Source organism: Nannospalax galili, unplaced genomic scaffold (assembly GCF_000622305.1).
Source record: "Nannospalax galili isolate Female #2095 unplaced genomic scaffold, S.galili_v1.0 scaffold1062, whole genome shotgun sequence".
NCBI lineage: Eukaryota > Metazoa > Chordata > Mammalia > Rodentia > Spalacidae > Nannospalax > Nannospalax galili.
In genome coordinates, this window is record NW_008348528.1 from 280,632 (window position 1) to 302,512 (window position 21,881).

Here is a 21,881-nt window from a genome sequence, read left to right on the forward strand (position 1 = left end):
CCCTGCATACATTTAAATGTCTTAGGAGTTGGGGTCTTTGGGAAGGTGTTTAGACAATGAGCTCTCTGTGATCCTGAGTGGATTAATAGTTCAATGAAAAGGCTTGCAGTGGTGGGCTCATTCTCTTCTGTTCCACTGTGTGAGGACACGGTGTTCCTTCATACTGGAAGCAGAGCCAACAGCCACTAACCTGCTGGCACCTTGATCTTAGACTTCTCAGCCTCTAGGACTACAAGAAATAAATTTTTGTTTCTTATTTTGAGACAGTGTCAATATGCAGCCCAGACTGGCCTTGAGTTTGGGGGGGGGCGTGTGCACACACACACACACACACACACACACACACAAACACACATGAGTATGTATGTGTGGCATGTGGATGCCAGAGGTTGATATTGGGCATCATCCTCTACCACTCTCCAATTCATGTTTTGAGACAGGATCTCTCACTGAACCTGTAGCTCACCAATGTAGCTTGACCTGCTTGCCACCAAGGCCTAAAGAGCTTCTTATCACCTCCTCTCTACCGCTAGGATTACAGATGCGGGGCCTCGTGCCTGACTTTTTACATAAGACCTAGGAATCAAAATCTATCCTCTTGCTTGGACAGTAGTCACTGAACTGATTGAGTTATCATTCCAGTCCCACTGAACCCTTGATACTCCTGTGTCTACCTCCTAAGTGTGGGAGTTACCGTTATCTGCCACCATGGTGAGCTAATTATTGATCTTTGTGATGTACACCATCTCAGATATACTGTCATCGCAGCACAAAATGGGTTTAGACTGAAGGTAAGATATCTTCGCCTATAATGAAACACATCAGACCTAATATTTACAGCTTAATCTGATTAAATTTTAGTATCAGGTATCTGCAGGCCTGGCTTTCATCATTCCCTGTGCATAGACTCAGAGCTTATCAAACATGAATTATATGCTAACACAATAGGGTCTCAATTATCTAAGAAATTGGGGCCTAAAGAGTAATCAGCACTTATTCCGTCAATCTCATGTTTCACCAAGATTTATTGCCCCAAATGCACACGCCACCCGTGTGAAGCGTGTCTAATGATCATCTTGCCGCACTAAATCTTGTTCTGTGCCTTTGCACACTCCTCCCTCAGCCAGGTATGCTTCTCCCTCGTCAATCCTGCTCAGATCAGCTGGGACTCTGATTTCTCTTTGAGGTCTTGTTTCCTCTGAGAGTCCTGAGGCTATGTCTCACTCACTCAGCATAAGATGTAACCATGGTAGTCTTTGGCTGCCAAGCAGACTGCTAAATGAATGACGCAGAAACAGGACTTGGCAACCCCAACTTCTTCATCAGGAAGTCTGGCTCTTCTTTCTTTGTCATTTATCTGTCAAACCACTGAGAGTTACATAAGGAGGCTTCCCTGGTGAGAGATGAGGGGTGCACTAGTTTTCTCTCTACATCCCACCCCTGTTCCGCGATGTTCCATGAGTCTTTGCTTGATTGGATAGGACTTAACATGTATAGCAGAATACATGAGGCCCCGGGGGGTGGGGATAGGGGAAGGGTCTAAATTTGATTAAAAACTGCTGTATGAAATGTACCAAAGCTCAATAATCTTTTTTTTAAAACCTGAGAGTCCTATACACTATTTTAAGATTGGAACCAAACTTTTATTCACTCAAGTATTGAGGACTAAATTTTCCTTTTAAACACAAGGCTCTTTTTAGGAGTTGTTATTGAATTCCAATATATTGATTAGTTTTGTGGATTTTGGTGGTTGGGGAGCACTGGCTTGCTATAAAGCAAGATAGGGAATGCAAGTTTACTGAGATCACAACATATCAGGCAGCCTCTGAAATGAGTCTGAACTCTGTCGTAGTGTGGCATCTCTAGCAAACAGAGCCTGGGGCAAATATTAAGGGCTACAACTATGACAAATACAATCACAGAACACCAAGAGTGGGGCAAACAAGCAAGGAGGTGAGCAGACCCATAACCGCACACTGTCCTGATCACCACTGTCAAGGCAGCTCTGAGAGAAAACACTCAGCCAGCCTTTCCTGAGGGCTTCTGCTTGATGCCCAGAAAGGCATGAAGTCATGGTGGGCCCCGTCTGACACCAAAGGAGGGGGAAATGCACCTGCTTAGCTCTTTCCACATTCTTTCTGCTTTCTTTTAAAGGATGTCTCATGGATAATCAGCTCTTCAAAATACTCTGACCTTTCTAAAAGCTACTGATGGCAGATCTTATGACCTGCAGCACAGTGACTCACCCAAGTCTTGGAGTAGGATGTAGGGAGCAGCATGTAGCTGGAATTGAGTCAAGGTTAAACAAATTAGAATCAGTCCTCAAAGTGTTTGTCAAGGCTGAGCAAGACAGTGATGTTTTAGGATACAAATCTGAAAAGGGTGTCTTCAAATTAAAACTGTAAGGTTCCCATTCTCCTGTAAGCAAACTCACACCCGTACTCTTACAGACAACCCTAATGATACTTATTGGTACACACACACACACACACACACACACACACACACGCACGCACACACACATACAAATAAATAAAAATAATGACACACACACACACACACATACAAATAAATAAAAATAATGATATAGAGAAGCCTAAGAGAAAGAAGCAATGGATTTTATAAGCAATAAAAGGAGAAATTCAAGTATTAATAATCTTAAAATTTGTCAGTGTATAATACACATTTGGGGGATGGTAAATAGGCTGGCATGTCTAGAGATAATGACACATGGGAGGTGGATTTGGAAGAATGCCTAGCAGTGGAAATGAAAGAAGAATCTGAGTGGTGTGTTAGGATATGGAAACAAAGAGACTACTAGTTTCTTCCAGTAAGGAACTAAGCTTGACATAGATCTCAGCACTAGATGGAAAGGGACTGAACAGCATCTGAATGAAGATACACGGACATCAAAAGGCAGGTACACTTAGCCATGTACTAAATTACGTCATTCATATTGCACACTGAAACCCGGCACAGGTAGCCTAATGACAGGGTCAGAGCAGGAAGCCCTCACACAGCCTTTGTTTCAGTATTTAATCTGTTTACCCAGATGCCAGCATTTCCTTCAGTAACTGTTAGGAAAATGTTATAGTGAAAGCTTGCCACCTGTTAATTACTGCACAAAAACAGCAGAGTCCAAAGTCATTATTACGTGCCACAGATAATTACAGCCGCACAACTGTGACACATCCTCCTGGATCTTTTCTGCACAAATGTGCAGACCAAGATGCCAAACAGGTGATGATGGTTTGCAAGAATAATAATAAATGCTAGTTGGGGCACAGGTAATTAGAAGATGCAAACTGTAGATGATGTACTCTGAGCAAGTCTAGGAATGGACCAAGAGAAATGGGGAAAGCTTCTCTCCAATCAAGATGTTGTCTACAACAACTGACAAACATATCCAAGAAGTACAATTTCCCTCTGCATCAACACAGAGGCAGAAGTAAGATCAGGGTGGATGAATTAGCAAATACCATTCCCAGTATGGAGAACAGGCTTGGGTTTACTGTCCAGCTCAGGTTAGGGCACGCACACGTGCGGTGAGCATGACTTGGAACAAAAAATTGTTTGATTGCAGTGCCATCAAGCAACAGCTGATACACATAATGAGGATGGCTAGAGACATCTGCACTGCTGGAAGGAAATCAGAAAACCAAAACATAAAAGAAAAAAATCCAAATTTCATTTAGGAACTTGGCAGATTAGAGACCCACTAAGACAATGGAGCATGTGATTTGATGTGCAGATCCAGCCCTGAAGACTGCCAGGATTTGGACCCATGCATTTTGAAGTCAAGCATCTTTGAAAATATCAGACTACATTTTACCTTATGACAGATATTCCCAACATCCACACTTTAAATTTACTGTCAGAAATATGTAGTACGAATCCCAAGTGTCCTCTCTAAATTAACAGTTTTAAATGAGAATTTTATCAAATTACAAAGAAAACATTATGCATGTTACAATTGGGGTATTAAGGCCATTGCTGCATGTAGCAGTTCATGTTACTTTGTCCAGTGGTTGTACGTTATATTTTTATTGCACAGTCAAAAAAGCAGAGACCTAGAGAGATTATAAAATAGAAGTGAAAATTATCACCAGCTTAGCAATAAAGTTCAGATTCAAATGTGCATCTCTTTATAGGTTTGAAACTTACTTTCTTGGTACCAAGTTACCTTCCCTTCCCAGCCAGGTCAGCAGCGCACAGATTGCAATGTATCCAGTGTCAGGCACCAGAGCACTGGAACTCCTCTGAGTCATTTTTCCTCATTTCATTCCTTCATAGTCTCTCTCTCTCTCTCTCTCTCTCTCTCTCTCTCTCTCTCTCTCTCTCTTTCCTCTCCTGTCGTGTTCTGATTATTTCTTTTTTTATTTCTAAGTGAATCATCTTACATTATACAAAATTACTTTGAAGGGTTATATAATGTTCCACATTTAGTTATTGACATTTTAAGTCCTTGCGGTATTGTTGTCAGAATTAATGAGCTTATGTTGATACATCATGTTAGTTAAGTCCGTACTTTTATTTGGATATCCTGTTTCCCCCTGATGTTCTGTGTTTAGTCCAAGACTCCATCCAGGCTTCCACCTAAGAGTACGGGTCTTCCTGGGCTCATCTTTGCTCTAAGAATTGATCTGCATTTTCTTATTTGTGGTGAACTTTACAGCTTTGATGATTAGTATTTCATGTATTTTTTTTATAGTGTCCAAGTGAGATGGGGAGAAACGGTCCCCCTAACAGGTTCTTGGTCTTATTCATAAAAGAATTTAAGAATGGACCCAAACAGAAGCTTTTACAATTTTATTAGAATCTTAAAGAAAAATCTCCGGGCAGGCAGCTGGAGAATGGTGTAAAGAAGTAAAGAAAAACATGACGCAATGTAGGTTTAGAGCCTGCGTGGAGGCCGACCCACAGCCATGATGCTGGGAGAAGGAAGCTTTAGAGAAGAAAGAAGAAATACAAGATGCTAGGTAGGGGCAGCCCAAAGCCTTAGAGAGCATGTTTAGAAAGAAAGGTGTGAGAAAGAAAAGGAGAAATTATACCTTCCTGAAGAGTTCAGGAAAGCAGACCGACTTACAGGGACCTACATGACTGTCGCTGGTCCAAATGGTCTGCAGAAAGCTGTGCTAGTTCCAGGCAGGAAATATTCACTACCTCATTAACGCACCAGGTATTCCGCCCATCTATTTAGCATAACTTTAGGTGAAGCTGCCTTCCTGGGAGTGGTTCTATCACCAGGTGATTGACCAGTGAGACTGGAAAAGCGGGTCCTCCAACAGATGACTAGACATTTTTTATAGTCTATACCAGTTAAATTTATGGGGCTTATTGATACTCTAACACAAGGAGGGAATTTCTGTTGATGCATGTAATTCATAATCCATAAAATCCAGCTTTTAAAAGCACATATCTCAGTGGTTTCCAAGATTCACACAGTTTTACAACCATCAGCTCTGTATAATTACAGAACATTTTTCTCATTGGGAAAAGAAACCCTATGCTGATTAGTATTTATTTCCTTCTCCCTAAGGCCCTTGACAACCCCCTGTCTATTCAGTTTCTGTGGATTTGATTACTGTAGATAGTTCATAAAAGTGGACTCCTACCATGTGTGAACTTTTGTCTCTGACCTCTTTCACATAATGCATGTTGAACGTCAATCACACTGCTGCATGTATTCGCAGTTAATGCCTTTCCAGTACTGAACCATATTCCACTTTAAGAATAGATCCCATTTTGTTTATTTTCTTTATTAACATTGAGTTTATACATTTTTAGTTACTGTGAATGATGCTGTTAAAATTTCACATTGTAGTTTTGTGTTGTATGTGTCTAATAATACTGTTTATGTGTCTAGGAATAGATGATACTGTTTTTGCTCTAGGAATAGATTTGTTTCATCATATGCAAACTCTGATTTTTGAGGAACTTAGAAACTGCTATCTTAGTGGCTCTACAACTTCCCATCTCCTGTCACAATGTGTGAGGACTTATGTTCCTTCACATTATCTGCAATGTTTGTTATTTATTTAAAACACCCTATTATGAATGAAGTGGTATAATATTGTTTTTAATATATTTATTTTAGTTAAAATAGAAACTGTATTTATCATGTTCAGCATGACATCTTGAACTATATGTGTGTGTGTGTGTGTATGTATGTTTGTATTGTGGGATGGCTAAAAGGAGATTATTAACACATGAATCTCCAAATACATTTATCATTTTTGTGGTAATAATACTTTTAAAGTTTGCTTTTATAAAATTACTCTTACATAGGACAAATTATTTTTAGTATCTTAGTATAGTTTGATTTTCTTTCTTTTAATGACTGATAATTTTGATAATTCTTTCATGTGATTAGTCATTTGCATATTTTAAAAGGTGTCTATTCAAACATATATTGCCCATTTCTGTTCTGGATTGTCTTTCTGGTATTAAATTCTTTGTACTATACATGAGACTATTGTCAGATGTATAGTTGAAAATACTTTCTCCAGTGTCATGATTTGCCTTTTAATTTCTTCAAAGTTTCAGTGGAGAATAATTCATCTAGCATTTAAAAAAGGAATGATTCTCCCTACCTGAGTATGTAACACCTGCCAGCAGCTGCTCAGTAGGGGGCGGGCTGTGGATATCATTGACGCCATCTATGCAGAGGTCTTGGCTGGCTGGATCTTGTACAAGCCTTGTGCAGGTAACTGCAGCTGCTTCAAGTTCATGCATGTGAGAGCCATTTTATGTCTCAAAGACACTACACAACACTCCTGCCCATTCTCCAGCTCTTATATTCTTTCAGCTTCTTCTGCTTTTTTCCCCAAGTATCACAGATGTGGAAGGGAGAAAATGGTCTGTCTACCTTTAGATGAAGAATAACAGGCAGTGGAGGGAGGGAGGGAGAACTAGGTTTCTCTAAGGACAAACTTCATCTTGTAGGTTATTGAATCCCAAGTGGTCAGCTCTAAACACATGTACACATGAGTACCACTAAATGAACTCAGTGTAATATATATATGCATGTGTATAACAGTAATAAAAAAGATCATAAAAAATTGAGAGATAGTGGATGGGGGTATATGGAAGGAGTTGGAGTAGGAGGTAGAAATGGTGTTAAAATATAGTAAAAATTCTCAAAAAAACAAAAAAAAAGAAAATTCAAATGGTTTTATTAAAACCCCACACAAAATATCACCATTTATGATAAAACATTGAAGGCTTTTCCTCCCAAGTATTATAGAAATTCCATATGAAAATAAGATTTAAGGATCTCCCCCCTTTTATTTCTCTGTGTTTTTCCTCTTTGCCAGTCTTGTGATTTACTTTGTCCAATACAGTAGGAAGGTGATGTGAACTGGGTCTGAGTCTAATATCAAGAGACCTTGCATGCTTCCAACCTAACTAATAAATCTATCCATTCTCCATGTGGACAATCCATACCTGACAGGTGAAGGAAGAGAAGGCATGTGGAACAGAGACAGCCACTCCAGGTGTGTTCACCCAACCCATCAACTGGCTGTCAAACTTAGAGCATGTTATGGCAAATGCAGAACTGTTCATCTAAGACCATCCATACCTGTGAGTCATTAATTCCCCATTGGACTGTCACATAGCTACTCCTGACTCAGCACTATTTATTGTCTCCTATCACTGAATACAAGTAGTGAATTATTACTGAATACAAGTAGTGTTTATCATTAGGAAAAAAACATTACCAGCTATGCATCTAATAGAGAGTTAGCGTATAAAATGTACAAAGATTTCAAAACCTAAGTATCAAAAAACCAAACTAAAAATTAGGGCAAGGAACTAAACAGAGAGTTCTCGAGAAATGCAAAGCAAATATCTGAGAAATATTTTCTACAATATTCAACATCTTTAGCCGTAAGGGAAATGCAAATTAACTACTTTGAGGAGTCCATCTTACCCAACACAGAATGGCTAAGAGGTAAAAAACAAAACAAAACAAAACAAAACAAAAAAAGGCTAACCAATTCTGGCAAGGATGTGGGGAAAGGGGAATACTTGGTCACTGCTGGTGGGATTGCAAACTGGTATAACCATTACAGAAATCAGTGTGGCTGCTCCTCAAAAAACAAGAAATAGATCTACCACATGATCCTGTCATACCACTCTTTAGCATATACTCAAAGATATGTATATCCTACTACAGAAATTTTGTTTATCCGTGTTCACTGCTGCCTCTTATCACAATAATCAGAAAATGAAAATAACATAGATGTCCACCAACCGATGAATAGATAATGAAATAATAGTACATTCACACAGTTGAACATTATGTTTCTGTTAAGAAAAATTAAATTATGAGATTCTCAAGTAAATGGAGAGAACTGAAACAATCATCCCATGTAAGATAACCCAGACCCTGGGACGCAAATGTCACATAGTCTCTCTCAAAAGTGGATGATAATTTTAACCTTTACATATATGTGTTTCAATTGGATAATCCATAGAGGTCAGGAAGTTATTTATGCTATTTTCTCAATATATAATTGAATTTTTTGTATTTCATACAATACATCCTAATCATATTTAGGCCCCCTCTCCCCTATCTGTACTCTCCATGTCCCAACAATGGATTTCATGCAATCTGTCATATATGTTAAAGACTATCAAGTCAAGTTTGTGTCTCCAGACATCCCTTGGTACGTGTTCATTGATGGGGAGCCTGGTCAGCCTATGTAGCAGCACTCCCTTAAAGAAGACCACCTCCCTCTCATCCAGTAGTGATCAGCTGCCAACAGTTCCTCAGTTAAGGTTGGGGCTTCTTACAAATTTCATTTCTGTGATGGGCTTTTGTCTGGTGTAAGGTTGTGTGGGTCCTGTGCATGTGTGCTATCATCATTGCTATAAGTTTCCAAGTCTGGAAAATGCTGCTTCCTTGTGGTCAACCACCACCCTTGGCTCTTACAATCTTTCTATCACCCCCTCTTTTGCAATGATCCCTGAGCCCTGGGTAGCTAAGGTTTGATCTAGGAATCCTACCTAGGGAAACACAACTCTGCAGTCTCTTATTCTGTACATGTTGGCCAGTTGTAGCTTTCTGTGTTAATCAACATCTATTGCATGAGAGAGTTTTGATGGTGAGAGTTGAGAGGTGCATTAATGTTCCTTCTAACCCCTGTTCCATCATGTTCTATGATCCTTAGGTGTGGAAGGTGTGGAGTCAGACTACCATGGCTTGAATTCTTTCTCCCCTGTTGCCCTTTAAGTGACACTGTGCCCTAAGCTTCAGTTAGTCACCTTATCTTTGAACTGATAATATGTTCAGAAATGAAAAGCAAGTTTAAAATGCATGTATGAGTCTCTATCACTACGTGATATATAGAAGCACCTGAAACATTCACTGTTTTATTTTCATTGTTGGAAATCGATAAAATAGAAATATTCTAGTTTGATTTATTAAAAACAGTTCTAGAAGAGAGTGATTGATTGACTGCAGTGCTGGGAGTTGAACCCAAGACCTCACACATACTAAGTGAGTGCTCTACTCTTGAGCAGTACTCCATTCTGGAAGTATAAATCATGCACAGTCTCAACATGTCACCACAATGCCATCTATTCATGCTCTAAACCTCCCTCATTCCCATCTTTATAGTCATAACTCTGGTTAAAATCATCCTATTTGTTTTATCTGTGAAATGTCTTCAAGCCAGTGCCTCACATATGAAGCCATGTTAGGGATTTTATGAACTGAGTTGAATCTCTAATACCAAATTTTACTATATTTATAAATATGGCCTTTATATGTAATTAAAGTTAAGTGAAATTGGTAAACTTAGGGTTGTTCCTAAGCCTCTATGACTAGAGTCCTTACAAGATGGACAGCAGACCAACAAAAGAAATGTCCATGTGTTCGCACATGAAGAAGGCAGCTGTCCACAAGCCAAGGAGGGAGGCCTCTGGAGAAGCCATAGCAGGGTACCTTGATCTCAGACTTCCAGGACACAGAATTCAAGGAAATGAGTATCAATTGTGAATTTTGTCAATGAAAGTCCCAGATGATTAATACAAGTTCCATTTCAATGGAGATATAAAAGCATTTTCTGTTTTTTTAACTGCTTTAGTGAAAATTACTTTTCCAGGCCAGCAAGATAACCCAGTGGTAAGGTTGCTTGCTCTAAGATTGACAACTTCAGTTCTACCATCAGAACCCACATGATGGAAAGAAAGTGCTGACTCCTGCAAGTTATCCTCTGAATTCCACACATATGCACCATGGCACATGCAATCTCCCCACGACACAAATAAAATTTAAAACTTCTTTTCCATCTTATAATTATGTTTTGGTTAAATTTGATGAAATTTCTAGTCGTTTTCAATCAATCTTCATGACAGCATAAAGTTTCCATCAGCAACTTGATTTACATCTTGTCTTCTCCGCCCTTCCCCTGAATTTCCAAATGAAGGAATGTGAGGTAGGTTGGCACGAGGTGTTCCTTGCGCTGTCATCTTCCTCAGCTCTTGCAGCACATCCTGGCCACATTCAGACACTTCTCATCCTACCTGTTCAGTATCTACTCCTCTAGGCAGAAAGAAAACGGAGAAGAGGGAAGAGGTGGAAGAGCCACTGCCAGTGCTGGCTCGAAGCTGTCACTTCTGGTTGCACATGAACTCTGGATTGATGACAGGGATTGCTTGGGGTAGTCTTCACCATTCCCCAGTTTCCTTTACAACAGAAGACATCTTCGGAGACATCCAGTCATGTCCCTCCTCACTTACGAGCTAAAATGGCCCATACCACTAGTCTCCAAATATTTCTTCACACCCTCAAAATCTTTCCTTGAAATGGAGTGACAAATGTGTCTGAACATCTTTCCTGCGATTATAAAATGAGCACAAAAAAAGAGGGTCACTGCCTTCATCGTTTTCCTCTAGCCTATGACATCATGGTCTCTTTCCATCATGATATTTGTAAACTCCAGCAAGCTCTTTGCCTGCAGAAGTCTACAGAAGCAAACCTTTCAGTAGCTTTGGTGTTTGTATAAGTCCTTCATCTCTGAGGGCCGTGCACCAAATCCTAGTGTGGGCTTCAGCTTTTGTAAACCACGTTTTGCAGTACACCAAGGCAACATCAAAATGGATACACAGCGTACTTCTTGAATCTTTTTTCTTGGAAGGTGTCTTTAGTCACTGTTGGTTTTGAAGAGGAATAGATACATTCTGTCTAACAAAACTGCATTCCTAGCGGCTGGAAATATGGGTCAGAGGCAGAGTACTTGTCTAACACGTTGAAGCCCTGAGTTCAAAGTACTGAGGGAAAAGACAAAGTTAAATCTTGGAAAGATATATGCTCTTGACTTTTTCTCATTCTAATTCCAGGATACTAAATAGACTGGAAAGTATATTGGTTCAAATGGTGACCATCAATAGCTATTTTTTTTTTTCTATCTCCTGGATCACCTATCAGCAATACTCGTTAGGATATGAAATATTTAGCAGCCTTTTTTCCTTAATTGGAGATCCCAACTCACAAGTCTTAGGGCAAAAGTAAAAGCTTAGCTCAATACCTTATTGCATATTTATTTGTGTAATTTACTCAATCATAAGCAATATAAGATAGGAATCCTAAATCCATATGGGTAAGCAGAGAGCCATGATGGTAAAGTAAGCAGGTCATGAAGCTCATCAGGAAAGAAAGCTGGGTCTGCCTGACTATCAGGCTGAACTTATTTTCCAAGTCATGATTTCATGACATTCCCATTATTCCCTTGTATTCATTACCATCTTCTCCTCAGACTATGCTTGCTCATCTTTCAACTTCTATTCCATATCCTAAGTCATTTCCTTTTATCTATCTCTCAACTCCTTTCAAAATACTTTCTAAGAGGATTTTCCTAAAACTTCTATCATTTAGCAGTTTCCCTCTTTTTACATCTGTATAAATTGTATTACTCTTTAAGGTATTCAGAGCTCCCCTATTTGGGAGCATTATGAGTTTCATCATTTTAAACCTTATCTCCTTTGGTGGATAGGTATCAACATATCTACTGTATGTTCAATCAACCTAAGTAAACTTATATTTCCAACACAACTCCTAATCCACTCAGACTTTCAATGTTTCAAAGTGGCTGTTGTAGGCTTGGGCCTTGGAGGAACTGAGCAGAGCTGTAAGTGACCCACAGTGGACACAGTGTATTAAAATCACTGAGTTTTTAAAGTGGTTTATTACCTCAGTATAATCTTCCACATTTTTCTTATTTCTTACTTTCATTCACCTTCCAAATAATCCTTCCAATGGTTTCCAAATTGCTTTTCTTACAAAGTCCTATAATCTCTCTTATTTTGTCTTTCTCCAACTTTTTTCTTTTTTCAACTAATTTTATGCTATGTACTTGTTACTCAATTGGAACTAAAGCTGCAATGGGCCAAGCTTTAAAGAATAAGAATAAGAAACTGCAGAGTGTGTGTCCTTGGATAGGACTCCTATATTAAACCTTACCCACACCATTTTGGAAGAGGGGGCAGAAGAGGGGTTTGTTCATAAACACAGGGAAACAGGGGCTTTCAGGCCACTCGAAGCTTGCACTGTGAACTTGTGGCAATGGTGGCATCTAGTACAGAACCCATGCCAACTCAATCAGACAAGGGCCCAGAGTGGAAGGATGGAAATGGGTGGCAGGTTGGCCCTAGTCTATGAACTGTTTGAGACTGTTTACTACTGGGTGAGGGAGAGTAAGACTTAATTTTGGTCTCTAGATAGGTTGACTAGACTTCTGTGGATGAATTTGCGCCAAAGGACATCTGGGTACAGTGCTTGACTGGATGAGACACAACATGTGTGGCGGAATACTTGAAGTCCAGTGGGGGATAAGGGGGCATGGGTGGAGGAAAGGATCTAAATTAGGTTAAGAACTGTTGTATTAAATGTACAAAAGCTCAATAATTTTTTTTACAAAAGAAATAAACAACTAACAAATTAACTCCCTGTGTACAAATTCCAATGCAGAAATAAAAACATCATGAAAAACCAAAATAACATGTTCTCCTCCAAAAAACAAAAATCCCACAGTAATGGCTCCTAATGAAAATGACCTGGAAGAACTTGTAGACAAAGAATTCAAAACAATAATTGTAACTACCGTCAAAATATTTAAAGAAAACAAAGAAAGTGATGAATTAACTAAGGAAGTTAATCTAAGACATGAAAATGAGGGTGAATTGCTGAAGAAAACTCAAGCTGAAATGAGGATAGAATTGAAAAACTTCATCAAGTCAGTAAAAGCCTTCAGTGAAAAGCCTCATCAACAGAATGGATAATGTTGAACAAGAGGCAGAAGCTGGATCACTCAGTAAGAGTCACTGTAAATTTTTAAAACTGTACATTAACTGAATATGGGAGAGTTTTGAAAAAGAATGAAAGATCTAGCCTTCAAATTACAGGCAGAAAAGTAAGAGAAGACTACCACAAATAGAACATATCTTTGGTAAAATCATTTTTAAAAATTCTCAAACTTAGAAAGAGGTGCCAAGCCAAGAGGTCTACAGAACATCAAACATAGACGGCAAGAATAGAAATTCTTCATGACATACTATACTTAAAACATTAAAACACAGAAAAAAGAAAGGCTGTTAGAATAACCTGTGAGAGAGAAAGGTCACATCATTTAAAAAGGCAAGCCCAATAGACTAAAATCTGATTATTGGGAAGAGTCCTTTAAAACTGGAATAGACTAGAAAGGTGCAGTCCAAGTCCTAAAAGACCACAACTATCAATCCAGACTACTATGGACAGTGAAAGTATCAATTAAAAGTTCAAGGAGACAATGCCAAAAATGGGCTCCATATCTAGAAACTGTTGACCAGGGGCCCCACAAACTCTCAAACTATACTGGCCATTGACCTTGATCATGCGAAGCCAACAGAAGTTGGTAGCCTAAATGTTAACAATGCTAACAACACTACATTCATGAGCTGTAGAACAAACAAGGAAAAATCAAGCTGGTGCTGACTTCAGAGCCTCTTCTCTACTGGCTAGCATTCAACACACTGGAAGGTGCTATGCATGCTTCCAGAGGAAAAAAACAACAATCAACCTTACCAAGTTGCAAATTCTGTAAACAACAACAACAGCTGGACTGGCAAAATATGCCCAGAGTGCAATTGTGGCACAAATATGGGAATGAATAACTAATCACTCTATAACTGGATTTAAGGTTCATGTCATGGAATGGAGTACATACCTGATAATATCAGGCTTAGGTACCTGAGGTTAGACAGGTGACAGGGCATAGGGGAAAGCCTGATACCAGTATCTACTAGTTATAGTATCAAACTGATTTTTAATGACTTATTGTTATACCCATAGATTAAAGCGCCTCTCAACTTACACTAAAGAAGTTTCCTTTTGCTGCAGATGATGTGACTAACACAGAAACTAACAACTGGTCAATATGCAAAGAACAAGAGAACTTATCCCTGAAAAGGACACCTATATCAAACTTCTACCTCCCGAGGCTCAAGAATCTTGTGGAAGAGGGGATGGAGAGATTGTATGAACAGACCTTACTTAATGGCCACAAGGGAACCAAGGGAACAGTTTCCTAGGTGGCTGGGAAGTTATTCATATGAACTCACAGCAATGGTGATAGCATGCACAGGTCCCATGTAAGTGCAAATAGTAATAATAATAAAATCTCAGCATAGTCATGGGAAAGTTTATAAGAAATATCGAGCCAACCTAAGGAATTTTTGGCACCCAATGGCTGTTGGGAAGGGGAAAGACAGTCTCTTTCAAGAATGGGACTTTGGTATGTTAACCAGGCTCCATTGGATGAACCCACACTGAAGGACATTTGGAGACATAAATTATACTCTGCAGGATATGTGTGTGTGTGTGTGTGTGTGTGTGTGTGTGTGTGTGTGTGTGTGTGTGTGTGTAGTTATATGTTGAAGGCATAAGGGGAGGTGTATGTAGGGGAGGTAATCTAAATATCATCATAAAGCTAAAAGTTATTGCTATTTGTATGACAGTTAAAGTTATATGCTTTTCTTAGAATTTCTCCTGTGGTCATCCTCCACCCTGACTCTTAGAGTCATTCTGCCACCTCTTTCATAATGGTACCTGAGCCTCAGGTGGCAGAGATTTGATATAGGTGTCCTTTCCAGGGCCAAGAACTCTGTGATCTCTGTTTCTCTGCATTTTGGCCAGTTTTGGCTTTCTGGGTTAATCAAAATCTGTTGCACGAGGAAGTTTCACTGGTGAGAGTTGAAAGATGCATGAATATTCTTTCTGCCCCCTGTTCCACTATGTTTCCAGACCTTAGATGTAGAGGTTGCATTGTAGATGTGTCACTTTGAAATGACTGTCTCACAGACACATATTCTCTGACCAGTTGTCTTCTTTCACATTATTGTTAAACCATTTTTACCAACAAATTGACATGGCATATGATAAGCTGCCATATCTATTCTTTTTAAATTTTGTATCAAAATGGTGAATTCATTTTAGAATCAGAAACTAATGTATACAAAAAACTGAAGGAGAAATAAAAGATTTCCACAATAAAAATAAAGGCATTTATGACTATTAAGCCCCTCCCTCCAAAATTTAAGAAGATGGGAAGGTATAATCAAAATTCTGACTGAAATTAATGACATAGAAATGAAAAAAATCCTATACAAAGAATCAGTGAAATGAGATGATTCTTTGAAAATGTTAATAATGTTTATAAAGTTTTAGCCAAATTAACCAAAGAAGGAAAGGCTCCAAATCAATAAAAGTAGGTATGAAAAAGAAGACATTGCAAAAGACACTGAGGAAATTCAAAGAATTATAAAAACATATATATGTGTGATGAGTAACTATTTGCCAACTCCTAAATTTGTATTGTAGTGTTATCAAGCTTTCTTTTGTATAATATTATTAACACTACCTGGAACACAAGTCAGTGAAAACCAATAAAATAGCATCTGAGAGCTCTTGGATTTCAAAATAAGTTGTTCAGCTTGGCTGAGTGTGAGGATAGATCATGAAGATATGTCTCTGGGAGAATAACATTCTCCACTTGTGTGTGGTCAGATAGAATTACTGAAATTATTGTTCTGGTCACTGAATACAAACACTACCGTCATTAGCTTTCCAGCAAATGTACCTTGACTTGTTAATTGCTAGGTCATTCATTATTAATAATTGAATATCTGAGCACATTCTTACTCTGTAATCCAGTTGTACACTTACCATTCAGGATACTGTTAGCAAGGACACTTCTCATGAGAAGAAGCATCAGTGTTTAAGTCTGTGTTAAAACTGAATGGTCCCAAACTGGATTCTATAGGCCTTTAAAAATAAGAGTAAGTCTAGAGGACAGGAAGTTTGGGATGCAGAGTAGTAAGGACAGGGCGGGGGGAGGAGGAAGGGGACTGAATATTATCAAAATACATTGTATGAATTCTTAAAGACATCCACAAAAAGTAGGTGTTCCTCTAAGTGGACAGAGAGAGCTGTATTGGAGCCACAAAAACATTTCAAAATAACTCTAACAGGGACCGTATGGAGGGGTAAATAAAAGCAAATTATTTATTGTGAGACTGTTAGTATATTTCACTCACTTGGATGGATGTTTTACGTGAATTTTTGTTCAATAAGCCTGTCAAGTATTATTCCTACTTTAGAAACAAAAGATTCAGGCTTAAAAGGGTTTATTAAATGCAATAGAAATAAGTTTTCCCAAACCTGCCTTGATTAATGCATTTCTTAACTCTCATCAGAGAATCACTGTTATGCAACACATAGTGATTAACACAGAAAAACACAGTTGAGCAACATTCAAAAAGCAAGAGGCTGCAGAGTGTTTATCCCTGAATAAGACACAATATCAAACTTTTGCCACCCATGGCTCAGAGATCATTGCAGAAGAAGGGGTGGAAAGATTGTAACAGAGAGGTGTGGTGAATGACCACAAAGAAACAGAGTTTTCCAGACAGCTGGTTATTAACTCATATGAACTCACAGTAAAGGTGACAGCATGGACAAATCCCCTATAAGCTAAAGCCAGACAAAATCACAATATAGATATGGGGACATGGATAAGAATCCCCAACCCTACCTGAGGAGTTATTGGCAACAGATGGCTTCTGGGAAGAGGAGATTCAGTCTTGTTTAAGGGTGAGACTTAGTAGGTTGACCAGGCTCCAGTGGATGAACACACACCAAAGGAGATTTGGGGGCACAAACCTGGTGCAGATATGAGAGGGGAATTAAATATGATCAAAATATGTTGTATGAAATTTACAAACATTCAACAAAGATTTTTTTATGGGGAACCTCTTCACCTAAAGCTCATAGATTATAGTGGAACAAGGGGTAGAGAGAAAATTAGTGCATCCCTCAACTCTCACCAATGAAGCTTCCTTAAACAACAGAGTATGATGTACAGAGAAGGCCACAATTGGCCAAGTTTTAGAGAATAAGAGACTGCAGGGTGTGTGTCCTTGGATAGGACTCTTATATTAAACCTCACCCACCTATGGCTCAGGGGCTATTGTGGAAGAGGGGCAGAAAGATTGTAAGAGCCAAAGGTGGTGCATGAACATATGGATAGAGAGGCTCTCAGGCCACTGGGAGCTTGCACATGTAAACTTGCCGCAATTATGGCATCAAGCACAAGACCCATGACTCAATCAGACAGGAGCCCAGAGTGGAGCGAGGAAATGGGGAACAGGCTGTCCCTAGTCTTGGAACTGTTGGAGACTGATTACTACTGGGTGAAGAAGAACAGACCTTACTTAAGATCTTCAGATAGGCTGACTAAACTCCAGTGGACGAATTTGCACTGAAGGACATCTGGGTACAAATCTTGACTGGATAGAATTTAACATGTATAGCGGAATGTATGAGGTCCAGGGTGGGTAGGCAGGAATTAACATATATGGAGGAATGCAAGAAGTCTGGTAGGAGTGGGCAAGAATCTAAATTTGATTAAGAACTGTTGTGTGAAATGTACAAAAGCTCAATAACAAATTGAAAAAAATAGCAAAAATTAAATAAAAGTAAAATTTTAAAAATAAAGTAATAGAATCGGATTTCTGAACCTAGATTTGAAGAACTGAGTAAATAGAGACCTAGCTCTTCTTCTTGGAGAAGACAAAGGTGAGAGCAGCATGGAAATTTTGGAAAGAAGACCTCAGTAATGGGAAAAAAATTATCGAGAGAGAGAGAGAGAGAGAGAGAGAGAGAGAGAGAAAGAGCAGACCTCCATACCTCAAGTATGTTTTCTTCTCTAATGGTACTTAGAGAAAAATATTATATTTTAATCTATATGTTCATAAAACCTCTGATTATCCACAACACTAGCTCACTAATTTTACACATGCAAAACTGTATTAATTTTATTATATAGCAAGAAAAACATTATGTCCACCATCACAGTGCTCAGGCCTGCTTGGGTTGCACAGCTCCATGTACCCACCATACCTGCGAACCCCACAGACCTGTGAGTTCTACAACCCCAGTACCCAGGCCTAATCTGTTCATGCAGCTTCATGCACCCCCCAGACCTGTGAGTTCCCTGACTCCAGCATTCCATTTCCAGTTTCAGCTCCCAGGCCTGCTCTGGCCAGGCATGAATATTATGGAGCTAACCAACCACCATCTTTTTTAAATAATATTTTATTGATTCTTTGATAAAATCATGCAAAGTATTTTTATCACATATTTTATTCAGTTCCCCTCCCCTTCCACATCTCCTTTCAAATCCACCCCACCTTCTTACTCCTCCTTATTTCATGTCCTATAGTTTTTAAAGACCAGGGCTGGAGATATGGCTCAGTGATTAAGAGCACTGAATGATCTTGCAGAGGACCTGGGTTCGATTCCCAACACCCACATGGTAGCTAACAACCATCTCTAACTCCAGTTTCAGGGAACTATAAAATCCTCTTCTGTTTTCCACAGGTATTGCACAGCACAGTGCACTTATACACATGCAAGCAAAACACTCATACATATAAAATAAAAAATATTAAATTAAGTATTTAAAGTCCATAGGGTCCAACTTGTGTTGTCCAATACTCTTGATTGTGGGTCCATCACCTGGAATATGGTAAACCTACTGGGGATTTTACCCTTAAAGAAAATGGACTTTCCCTCTCCCAGCAAATATGAATTGCAATAGTTTCTCAACTGGAACCCAGTGTTGCATACCCACCTCCTGCCTCCATGCTGGGATTTTTCTCTGGCCTGGTCTTGCCCAGGTCTTGTGCGTGCTGTCAAGGCACTGTGGGTTCGTATGTTTAAGTGTCCTGTTAAGGTTGGAGAATAATATTTCATTGTAGTTATCTATCACCTCTAACTCTTACAATCTTTCCCTCCCCTTCACCCCAATGGTCCCTGAGCCTTTAATGGAATGTATGATATAGATATCCCATTTGGGCTGCCCACTCAGTCTCTTATTCTTTACATGTTGACTTATGTTAGGTCTCTCTCTTAATTACCAAATGGCACAAAAAATATATCAGATGATAATTGAGTGATGCACTGATCTACACATCATTAGGAGTTGGTTTAATATTGTATCCACTTAGAATAATAGCAGTAGGCTCTTTCCTATGGCCTATGATCTGTCTATCCATAGGTTCTTGGACCTGGTATGGTGACAGGTACGGGTTCTATCTTGTGAAGCTGGCCTTAAATTCCATCAGAAAGTGTTTGGTTATTTCTATAAGATTCATGCCACAGTTGCACCAGTTGGCACATCTTGCCAAGCCAATCATTTTTGTAGCTCACAAGGTTTAAAACTGGGTAAGACTGGTGATTACTTTTCTGCTCTGGTAGTGTGCATAGCTTTTCCCAGCACTATTAAAGTTAGCCAGTAGGGATGAAGCTTCCAGGCCAGTGCCAGCTTGATGTCTGCTTTTCCTATGACTCAAGTGTACAGTGTCTTCAGCAACAGTCTTCTCTTCAAGCTCTGAAAAGTAACCAAGAGCAATGGTAACAGCAGTCCTTTGGTGTCTGGTAAGGACGTTGTCCCTCATTACAGGATAACTCCATTTAAACTCTTTTTATACATGTGCATGTATATTTTAGGAAGCTTCTAGAGTTAGTTTTCCAAATAACTTTTTCAAAAGACTTATAGTATTAGTTATCCCTGCCCAGACATTTTACTCTACTTCCCCCCCAATCTCCTATCCCTTTAACTATTCCTGTCCATCCTTCCTCTTTCCCACTTTATATCTCAGCATTCTATCTATCCTCACATGAACCCCCCATCCCAAGTCCCCTTACTAATTTTTTGACCTCTATGGGTTTTCCACATGAAATACACATATCTGAAGGATCAAAGCCAGCATCCACACATGAGTGTGAATACCCCATGTTTACCTTTCTTGTCCTGGGTTTCTTCACTCAGCATAGTTATTCTTAGCTCCATTTATTTACCTGTGATTTTCATAATTCTGTCTTTCTTCATAACCAAATAATATTCCACAGTGTCAATGTGCCATATTTTTACTATCCGTTCATCAGCTTATGTACATCTAGGTTGATTTCATTTCCTGGATATTATAATACAGCAGCAGTAAACATGGATGAACAGCAAAGGACACCATCATTTTAGTGAAGAGGCAACCACAGAATGGAAAAAAACTTTACCAGCTGTGCATCTGACAAAGGGCTAGTGTCTAGACTATGCGAAGTAATCAAGAAACCTGACACTAAAAAAGAAGCCAATTAAAAACTGGGGCAAAGTCCTGATTCCCTATTGTCAATTTCGGTAACCCCTTCAGAGCATGGCATGATAAGAATAGGAGGTAGGAATTGGCTAGGCAGTTAGGTTAAAAGACTCCAAAGAAAAGTAGCCAGTTTCTTGGCTAAAACTTACAATGTCCTTGGACCTCTTAGCAACATACTCTGTTCCAAAGGCCAAAAATATTGAAAATATTGGAGAGCTTTTACTAACCCTTAAAAGATTTTAGGTGTACTTCTTCAGAGGGGGGAATGTTAGAGCATCCAAAAGCCCCATAAAAAAAACAAATAAATCAAAGAAGAAGAAAGAATACATGAAGTTATCAGAAAAAAAAGTGTTGGGGAGATATGGGAGGAGTTGGAGGGGAAGGAGTGGGCATGGATTTGATCAAAACACCTTATATGTACATATGAAATTCTCAATAAATTATTTATTTTAAAAAACCTGGGGCAAGGGCCTAAACAAAGAGTTGTCGAATGAAGAAAAGCAAATGACTGAGAAATATTTTTTAAATGCTCAACAAATTTTAAAAAATGAATCATATTTGAGGAGGAAGCATAAAACCTTACATCATGTTAATTAGTAAAGGTGATAAACATTATCATTGAAATCTACCTGATAACTTTATAGACATACACAGGCGCCAAGGATCCAAGTGCAACTGATTATGACTAGTAATAATCAGATACATACAGATTAGAGATGCATGTGCCAACATCACAGTGCTATTAGCAAAAACAATGTGTCTTTCTGTAAGAAACAGTGTATATTTTAATGAAATGGAGATTTTTTTTAAAGGTTAAGAGCTCATTCAATTTTATGTCTTACAGGATTTATACTGAGTTCAATATTGTATAACTGTATTAATTCAATAGCAAACATAAGAAAAAACTTAATCACTTTTGAAAGAGATATACCTTTGCTCTGGAAAGTGTTATTGAGTATATTAAAACTGTAATGAAATGCCTCTTCTAAATATATATATATAATTTTTCTGTAGGAAACATCATTTTTAAAATGAAATGGAGATCTTTTTAAAGGTTAAAAACTCATTTATGTCTTATAGGGTTTATACTGAATTCAATATGGTATCACTGTATTAATTCAACAGTGAACCTAAACATTTTATAGCCATTTTTGAAAGAGATATATCTTTGCTCTGATTATTAC